The 11,023-nt window shown below is 32.6% G+C and overlaps 1 pseudogene; it reads right to left on the reverse strand.

The window, feature by feature from the left end:
* Positions 1–1,471: 1,471 nt before the first annotated feature.
* On the reverse strand, positions 1,472–8,583 carry LOC134261395 (short-chain collagen C4-like; annotated as a pseudogene).
* Positions 8,584–11,023: the final 2,440 nt, after the last annotated feature.

Genomic DNA, 11,023 nt, shown 5'->3' on the forward strand with positions numbered 1-11,023 from the left:
AGCATGCTTTATAGTTTATAATTATGATAAGCAATGGTGCCTCTTTTAAAATTGTGAATTTCATGACCTCTGGTTTAAAACACGAACCAAATTCAATTGTTGGAAAGTTGTTACATGATACTCAGGTGACCTATAAGGCCCGTGGGTCTCTTGTTAAGAGGTATATTTGGTGCTTTAAGAATCTAAATAGACAATAAAAATATTTTTTATTCTATCAAACCTTATACCGGTATGACATAAGTGCTGATCGGTTGGAAGTACAGTTCGTGTAGTGTTGTAAATCTTGAGATTGGTGAAAATAAACAGTGAGGCTAGATTTCCAAGATATGAAGTGTAACAACTGTACAGATTTGAAGAATTTCTTCTGTTTATCCCTCCTCTACAAAAAATTATTTCTAGCCGCTCCCTAAATCTTTTTTTATTTATAACTTTGTAAGCATTTTTAAAATTGAATATTTTACATGTTGTACTGTTTGATTCAAATTTGTTCCAAATAATTTAATTGAATAATGAAGTATAACTAAATAATTTTGAAGTACAAGTAAGAGATTCTGACCGAACTGTTCCTTAAAAATGACGAATGGCATACTCTAAACGCTGGGGTTTTAATATTTCTCATGAGTATTTCATATCACAAGGCCTACGCCTGGATCCTTGAATTTGACCCTTCGATCTTGGAATTAGATCAATTTTTTTTTTAATTAACCTTGGCCATAACTTTTGAATGGTTAGTTCTTGGATTTCATACTTCACATATATATTCATCAAGACAAGTCTTTTCTTTGGGTAATTTCAACATTTTTCACATTTTTTTCCTAGGAGTGTGACTTGCATTTGAGAAACTTCAAACTTCACCACTCTACCATATGGAGGCATCAGTGTTTCACAAACACATCTTTTTTAAAGTCAAGTTCCTTGGAGCCAGGATTTGGTCAAATTTGGGATTAAAAGAATTTAGGAACTCTTAGGTATATTGAGAGAAATAATTAATTTTAATTATTGATTTATGTAAAAGTTTTTAACTGTTCAGAAGAAATGTGTACAAAGTGAATATGTTAAGAAAACAAACATTTATATCAGGCCTTAAATGTGGCCCAAATTTTCGACGTAAACAGACTACGTTTACTGTCTATCTGTTCTATCCCTGTTTAAAAAACACAACAACAGTGACTTCTCCAAGGTGACCAATTAAATGTGTCTATATCCAAAAGCAAATGATTGACATTATTTGCTTTGTTGTGCCATGTTATTTACTACTATATATCTAGTGGTTAATTTTATGCCAAAGTACAGTTTTATATAGATCAAGATCATCTGAAGATAAGGGTGTTTAAACAAGATATCTTTTTGTCGCTTTGTCTTACACACCATGGCGTATTTCCTTCTGAACTTTCAGATGAAAAATTTCAAAATCAGAACATAACATAGAATATGAAACATATTACATCTTTAAATATAGTTTATTATATTTTCACTCTTTAGAACAAACAGCACAGACCAGTTCTCTTCCCTCTACGTACGGTGGACATTTCAGGGAGTCACATGGAGCTTCAGTATGGAAAAAAGGTATCCATCTTTGTTAGGGTGGCCACCATGTAAGGTGTCTGGATTTTTGTCCACACCTTTATATGTGGTTCCAGCTGCATGATTATACCAGCCAGCCATTAGATAGCCTTGATACTCCAAACTCCACCCTGAATAGCAGGTTCTTCTTGCTGAAAAAAAGTTTTAAAAACTTACACCTTCATAAAACCATCTGAATTCATTGCACTGCAATATTTTATTTATGTATCTACACAATTTAAACTAAGAGTGTTTAGATGTATTAAATGAATACCGTTTTACATTTGCTCCGCTCCTATTTTGAAATGTTAAATGGAATTTTGAGTTCGAATACTGTTCGTTATCTCCACATTTTTCATATAAAGGAAAAAAGGATGGGGTAAACATAAATCGTAAAATATTTCGATTTAAACCAAATGCGTATTAAATTCTACCACTGCGCATGCGTCAGAATTTAATTCGAATAAGATTCGCTTAGCGTTCCAAAGGAGGTAATGCGAAGATATTTATTTCACAGTAAATTACTAGTAATAAACGAAATATATGGAGATAACGAACAGTATTCAAAAGTCCTTTAAACAATACAAAATTAGAGCAGAGCAAACACGGACTTCCATAACATCAGAGGTTAGATCAGATGGCATGGGTTTATTAGTATTCCCTGCCAATCAGTTACACTTGCCGTTCACCCTTTTTCATGATCAGGAAATAACGGAAAAGTCCGTCGACAATTCAGTGTGAAATAATGGACTAACAGTTAGTATGAAAAACGTCAGTCAATATTTGACTCATTGATGGATTACTGTGAACATTCTTGTTTCAGTAACTTATTTTTCAATAATTTACATCGTTAAAGAACTTGTACGGCTCCACGCACTTTTTAAACTCACACGGATTTTCGCACAAATTAAGATCACATTGTTATAATGCAAAATTGTGTAACGTGACAGCAAAATATATTTTAAATGTGATTTATAACTTAATTTTGATCTTATTCCATTACTTTATACATAATGCACACATAATAATTGGTAGGATTTTTATATGCTCTTGGATGATAGATTATGACAATTCACTGAAGGTTTTTTCATAGTTTCTTGTCAAATGCAGCCGTCTTTTTATCCGTTCCTTTGCCTTGCATAAATACAGAAACAGTGCAGTTCATGTAACTTCTTTATTTTCTGTACATTAATATTACACTTATGCTCAAGATGGTTTCTCATCTTTTCGACTGCTTTCCATGTTAAAAAAATGGCAGTTTTCAGGTTAACTTTCTAGCATCATGAAAGATACCAAAGCAAAATTTCAAAGTTTCAGACCATAAATGTAAAGGAATTTTTTTTCAGTAGAAATAATTTACTATGATGGAAGATTATCCTATCCTTTAACATGATTCCTTTATTCAGTTTTCTAAAGCTCGATAATTTTAAGTTTTCTTGCAAGAAAAATGTGACTTTAACTTGTGCTAAAAACCATGTGAGCTTTTAAAAAAAGTGCGCGGGGCTGTACATACGTTGAGCATGCACTTGCGTATCGAATCAACTAAGAGATATAAACCCCGTATGCAGGTGATGAAGATATGATGCTGCATTAGTACTCAGTGATCGGAGTTGACCACTGAAAAGTTAAGGTAATCACGTTTATCACAAAGCTTAGTTGTTACATTACATTACCATTATCGTCTTTTGCAAGTAAAATATCTAATAATGAAACAGATGTGTCAGACTCTGTGAAATTTTTTTTATTTCAAACTCACCAGGATATATCATATCGATATAAGGGTAGAAATAAACATTTCTAATTGACAATACTTCATAGATATATCTAATTGTCGAGTTGAAAGCCACAACAAGCGTTTTCGTCTTTTTATATATAGTCGCCCGCGTGGCGCAGTGGTTGGAACGTCTGCTTTAGAGTCGGGAAGAAAGAAGGATCCTTACGTCGCGGGTTTGAATCCCACTGTGGGAGGAGGAGACTGTTCCTTCGGAGGAGACCGTATCAACCGAGGTCCCGTGTTGCAGTAGGTGCTGGCACGTAAAAGATATACAGTAAAATTTGTCTAATCCGGACTCTGAGTACTCCGGACTTTTGTCCCTTCCGGCTATAAATTTTAGTCCCATGCACTTCTTTAACAAATTCATTGAAAAAAATTCTGTGTAGTCCGGATACTGTCTATTCTGTATTTCGAACGGCCATTCTGGTCCCAACTGCTCATAATTAACGGTAATTATTCCCTCTAATCCGGCCACACCTGAGTTACTTCAAAGCAATTAACACCTTTCGTGGTGGATGTGATAATCCGTGTTTACATTAGCATCATTAGTGCCATGAGACGAACTCAGTAAAATGCGGCGGTGACACAGCCCACTTGGAAAATAAATTATATGATTAAATTAAAATTAAAATAACTTTGTTTCACTCCTTTTACACATTATAACATAAACACTAGCAAAATATATATTTATGCGATTTTTAAATCAAATTATAAATCGGGATCGAAAATCGAACGCATTTCAAAATGGCGCCATAACACTGTGGGGGGAGACGTAATTTTTTACATAAAAATTAAAAGTTCAATCTAATAATTAGCAAATCGGAAATAATTGTGCATTACTGTTATTACCCCTGTACAATGAATGAGGTCTTTGACAAGCGAAACCCGGTCCGCTTAATACATAGTAGGCCTATATTATGCGTGCCTGTATATTTTGATTGAAGTAACATTCCACTCGACTTTCAAACTTCTCGAACAAATAAGCAAATGCAGTAAGTCATGTGAGACTATTTTATAATTCCTAGACTCCAAAATATTGATTGATTTCATCATTTAATTTTATTTAGAATACGTATATGATGTACTTGTAAATAAACAACGAAAATATTCGAAACTGATATTTTCCTGCATTTTTCCTGCATTCCGGATTCTGTCTAATCCGGCCAAATTTCATGGAACCGGCGGTAGCCGGATTGGACAAATTATACTGTATTTCTCCCTGCTCATTGGCCCTGAGTGCCAAGTATAGGACAAAATTTGCAGCCCTCCACCGGCAATTGGTGGCGTCTCCAGATGAGTGAAAATATCTCGAGAAGGACGTTAAACAAAATACAATCAATCAATCTTTTCACACCTAAGAATTTGGACAAATTCTGCTTCATATGAATACAAAAACAGGTCCGCTAATAACGGTCGCAATTTTAATAAAATTCTCCATATAAGCGCAATCGCCGTAACACGTTTAATTCTAATTAAACTCTCCTTATAAACAGAACATTTCATTACCTGGGAATGCTCTCACTATAGATCTATTTCGTGTCAGGCAAACAGCACAAGGAACGTCATGGTCATGAAGGGAAGACGTTTGACTGAAATCAATTGTTTGGTATTCTGCTCCATACACATATGCCTTGAATCCGTCAGTACTATCTTTGTAGACCCCCCACTCTGGATCCCTCGGTAAACACAGTGGATCTACTGCTGCTCCAGTGTGATCTTGATGTGACCCTCCTGCATACCCTATAAACATGTACATTTATTTAATTTTATCAAAGTTATTCTTATCGTTATCTCCATATGTTTAATTTACGAAGTTTCAATGGTAGCTCATCAAATAACAGAATTTTACAAGCAAAGCATGCACATTCTCTGTTTTTTATTGACATCCGCTGAATGTTTTGTTCTTTAGTTCTTAAGGGGTCAATATCTCTCTGATAAAAGAGATAATTTTTCAAGAAAATTATTCCAAGCAATTCAATTAATTGTTTTGTCAGAGTTTCATAATGAGGACATTTTATAGTTAACTCATTCAAATCTGATCTATTGTACAAACGTCGATTTCTATTTTCTATTGCTAATATTTTCATTGAATACGTGTAAAATTGTACCTAAACAAGAGTTCCATTGGCCTTATAGGTTACCTGAGCATCATGCAACAATTTTCCAACAATCTAATTTGGTTCATGTTTAAACCATAGGCTATGACATTCACAATTTTGAAAGAGACACCATTGCTGACTATACACTTAGCATGTTTAGTTTGGTTACTTAAAGCCCTTAGGCAGAGAAGGGGAACAATAAAATGCATTTCAACTAATCAGTAATAGTCAGCAACAATCAGTAGTGCCTCCACCCCACAAGAACTCCTGACCCTAGGTCCACATATTTCACAATTTTGGAAAAAGCACCCTTGCTCATCATATATATTTCATTGTTATTAAGGAGCCGATTTAAAAGCAATAATTCATTTTCATTATGTAATAAGATTTACCATCCTCCCGCCTTCTATGGTACCCCTGATCCAGGGGCCTTTAAATTCACAATTCTCGAAGAATGTCCTTTGCTTATCATAACCATGTATGTGGTTAGTTTCTTTAATACCGAGGAATAGAGAAAAGGATTTTCAAAATTAATGTATGTTCACTAAATAATCAATAGAGCCCCACTCTCAGAACCCCTGACCCTGGGGCCATGACATTGAAAATTTTCAAAGAGGCAACCTTCATCATAACTATATATTATGAAGGTTGTTTGTTTAATACTCAGGGGCAAAGGAAAAGAATTTCAAAGAATTGATGCATTTTCGCTACATAATCAATAAGGCTCCGCCCTTACACCAGAACCACCAACCCATTGGCCATGGAATTCACAATGTTGGAAGAGGCAGCCTTGTTCAACATAATTATATATTTGTTAAGTTAGTTTATTTAATATCTTGGAACAGAGAAAGAGATTTAAAAAAAATATGCATTTTCACTGTCTATATAGCCCAATCCTAGCACTAGAACCCCTGGCCCTGGGGCCATGATTTTGCACTGCACTTTAAGAAAACCATCGGCTTTTATCAGTTCATTAACAACACCCCCCCCCCTTTAAAAAATTACAATCATAATATATAGGCATGATTTTTCGTATCATTTCTTTAAATATTTGATAGTTTGATTATATTTATGGCATATTCCTATGAATTATAAAAGAACGCTTTGATTGCTTCTTTATCACATTGGCATATGCGGCAGGCATCAAAAGTCTGAATGTTAATTCGATCGTCGATACGATCTTAAGACAAGGTACACAAGATATACAAAACGACAGAAAACTAAATGTCAAAATGTAAATCAAATCAAAGTATCTAATCCCAGGCTTAATTTCAGATGATTGGCAGGGGTTCTAAGACCAGTTAACGACGTTCGATCCTGATATTTAAAAAAGTACGACATTTAACTCTGGACACGACATAGTCCAGACTTTTTACTACCATTTTTAATTATGATATCAAAAATATTTTTATATCACTTGTTGGGATTTCTTAGCAGTATTCCAGGGTCTCATGTTGAATGCACAAACATCTCCACTTCTAGAGATATGAAGTCCTAAAACTCAGAATCCCATGGGAGTATGGTGGGATTTTCAGTCCCACCAACTATCCCACCATTCTCCCATGGGAGAAAAAATATCAGATGGGATATTTTTTTCCTGTGGGATATTTTCTCCCACAAATTTGGTCAAACGGGATAAATCCCACGGATATTGACAATGAATTATTTTCACCAATACGTTGTTATAGTAGGAATATATTCTATTTATCATGATGAGATATTTGTCATTGTCGTAATTTATGGAATATATTCCATGTTTCACAACAAATGGGAGATATAGTTTGATTGTCAATATCCATGGGATTTATCCCATTTTCCGCGAATACTTATGGCACGGCGCTGTGTAGGTATGTTGTCTTTATCGCAAAGAAATTATGTGATACATGTTTCTCTGATACTAGCCCCAGGGCCCTAATGGTCACCTGGGTATAATACAACAATTCAGAGGATACATAGAATATAAAATAAACTGGCAGATGAAGCTTTGTTGCTCAAAAGCAAGAGAGATAAGATGGCCAGGATCGATGACGTAATATTTGTCTTATATTCAGTGACAACTTATAAGTCTAATTCTTATCTGTCCCCTATTTATCACTATCACCTTTCAGACTATAAAAAAAACTATTAGATTCTGTATAATTTTCAACCTCAATAAAAAAATTTTCACATTGGCCTCTCTTTATCTTTGAAAAAAATCTTGAATAAGTCTTTTTTTTTTTGTCTCACTTTTATTTATCTATTATTTTCAAGATCATTAGAAATACGAAAGTAGTTTTTGTATAAAACAATAATTTTTCTTGCATAATTCTCTTTTCAAATATATACATTATAATTTACACTGATTAATTATCAGAAGTGAATTGCATAGGGGAATAACTTCTCTCAGTAGAATACAAATTTAAAGAGCCCTGGCCAGGAGATGAACACTTGACCAAATGTTCCAGATGTTTAAAAATTTGGTAGCGAAGGAATTGTGGGAATGTTAGACAGGCACATTTGGCCTGTTGACCGTTATGACGTGTGTACATTGTACATATTTCATTCCGAATTTTCTCTGTTCATATACGTTAGTCTGTTGAGTGTTCTTATACGTTAGTCTGTTGAGTGTTCTTATACGTTAGTCTGTTGAGCTCACTTTGCGAGCGTGCATTGCGACTCCCGCTAGAAAATGAAATGTAGACTTGAAAAAAATGAAATTATTTGGAACTTCTTCGAAAAAAAGTTTTTTTTTAAATCGTCTTTGTTTGCAAAACGTGATTTTAAGGAAAGCACATGTGATAAATGATAACTTGTATTTAGACAGAGAGTTATTTTTGATTTATTTTTATGCAAAGTATACTTTTATAGTATGATTTTCTGCATATTGAATTATTTGTTGACCATGTTTTCGTAAAAAAAAAATTAAAAACATTTTGTTGTGTACATTGAGTTGCTTGCATAAAGCAAACCGGATGTACTTTCGTGTATCTCTCTGTACATCATTTTTTTTTTTACAATCAAAACAAAATATATAATTATAACCTAATTAAAGCTTTAATCATGGCAGTGTAACAGAAATTTACCAGAATAAACTACATCTGCATTGGACGGACACGTTTTCTTCCCCCATCTTATGTAAACAGTACTTCTATTAGACCTCTCTGCAAGTAGAGAAATGAGTACATGTATTTATTTATTTACGTTGTCATGATCTTCTTTTTATTTTAGATCTATAGTTCTTATGTATATGGTGTTTAAGGTAGGATTCTTCTCAGTCTGGTTTTTGACTAGATGAAATATTCAAAGTATATTTGCTTATACCGGTATGTCTTATATATTTAGGTGAAACAGATTTAAAAGACAAAATTTTTCTTTCCTCATCACAATTGTACAGCTTTAAATAGAAATTGTAAATTGTGTTTGAAAACTAGCAGGGACTATATTTTTGGCGGAACGATGGCATATGAAAATATCTTCTTTTCTGCCTCTAAACATTATTATAGAACAATGAATTTAATTATAATTTTTACACAATCAAATACTTGAAGAAATTTTCAAATGTAAGTTAAATTAATAATAAGGGACTAAAGTTTCAAAATATATCAAATAAGTAAGAATTTTGAAACAAACTAGAACTATTTTGGCATTTAAATGCTTCAAATCTACGTACAGATTTGAGCAAAAAATCAGTAAAAAGTGTTATTATTTTCTCTCTTAGTAAGAGATCAAAAGTTTTGTTTTTGTCACATTTTGTATCTTTATATGATAACTTTACCATATGTGAAAATGACAAAAATTTAAATATTAGAAACATATAAAATTAACTAATATATCCTAAAAATTTAAGAAAAGTAGAGAAAATTCGGATTAGCCACTATCCATTTTAGTTAAACCAATATGAGCTGCATTTTTGAAAGCTGTTAAAATGAGTTATTATGATAAATATGTTTGTAACTTAAACCTTTGTGATCAATTAGACTAAAATAAAGCAAAAGAAAGACTTCTATATACAATACAATATACAGTTTCATATAAGAAATAATTATCTCACAGGACGACAATAATGTAATTTTGAGTCAATTGAAGCTTATAAATAGTTCTTCCATCGCAAATACATGTATGAACAATAGAAGATTATAAACGTCATTTTTTTCTGTCATTGAAATATTTTTTTTTTTTTTTTTTTTTTTTTTTTTTTTTTTTTTTTTTTACAATTTTGCAACAAAATATTCCGACTTTAAGGTTGCAGCTCACATTGCTTTAAATCATTTATGTCAAATTGGTAATAACATTTTATAGGCCCTATATGGTAGTACTATAGTATCTATTTATGCAAAAAGGAAAACATTCACTCTTTTGAAATACAAGTAGGGATCGCATGATTGGCAACAGTAATTTTTTATTCTTAATGTCGAGGGAAACGGCAATGACCTTGATCTGACATTGTCTCTTATATTCAATGGTCAAATTTAATCTTAGTGATACCATCAATTAGTGATATTGTTTTCTTGATTCTGTGAAGATATCATTAATTTTTAAATACAAGAAATGTGAGAAGAATCCTACATTAAGTATGAATTGTAGTAAGATTTTGTATTTATACCTTCACTGACAACACTAGGTTCCACCTCTTTCTTGAAATCCAATTAGATATCTTTGTATTATGTCCTTACAGCTTTCGGTCTCATTCTTTCCCTGCGTATTTTGAACAAGAAGCACAAAGAAAATCAGACATGGCTTCTTCATCATCTGAAAAACCAGACGGACTTAGAGTTACTGCTGTTTTCTCTGTTTAACTTTTCGGGTTCATATTTTAAACTTTATGATAAGATTATCTTAAAATCATCTGATAGATATCAATTATTCTTGTTTAAAAGTTCTTAATCGGCCAAAAGGAATGGTCAATCTGTAATTATGAAATATTAGCTTTATAATTTTCGCGACACCTTATTTTTGTGTGATAGTCATTGACTCTTGATTAGCGAGACAAAATTTACACGAATTGTGGTTATTGCTCTATTTAATCCAGATGAATACCAGTTATTATACACGAGAATTAAATTTTCGCGAGCACACTATCTCGCGTAAATACACAAAAATAAAGTTCTTGTGAATAAAGTGTTATTTACAGTATAATAAAACTAACAAATAATTATAATTATACTTTAAAATGTATTATTTTCGCTGTTATGAAGTTAATAATGATCTTTTTTTCTTTTTCACAAGACATCACAAAACTTAAATTTATTGTTTTATAAATAGTTTTTCTAATCAAAAAAGAAAGAAAGAAAAAACACGCACACCCTATCTCACACACAATAACACACTCCGTAACACAATAGTGTGCAATCGATATATCATTGCAAATATGGAGTTGAGAATTTCTTCTTTTTTTTTTAATTTTTAAGTTTAAATGAAATGTATCATAAATAAAAATTGAAAGGTAAGTCAGGCTTGGAAATCCTGTTTTTATTTCGCAGCAGCTGCGAATTATTGTAATGAAGCCCATTTAAAGCTGAACATGATTCGTAAATAGGCATATGCCATTCTCGAAAATACTTCCTACGACATCAGTACCAGGGTATACTCTTCGCATTCGTTACACCTG

Source organism: Saccostrea cucullata, unplaced genomic scaffold (genome assembly GCF_032062105.1).
Source record: "Saccostrea cucullata isolate Sc308-1 unplaced genomic scaffold, CSIRO_AGI_Scuc_v1 ctg559, whole genome shotgun sequence".
NCBI classification, from domain to species: domain Eukaryota; kingdom Metazoa; phylum Mollusca; class Bivalvia; order Ostreida; family Ostreidae; genus Saccostrea; species Saccostrea cuccullata.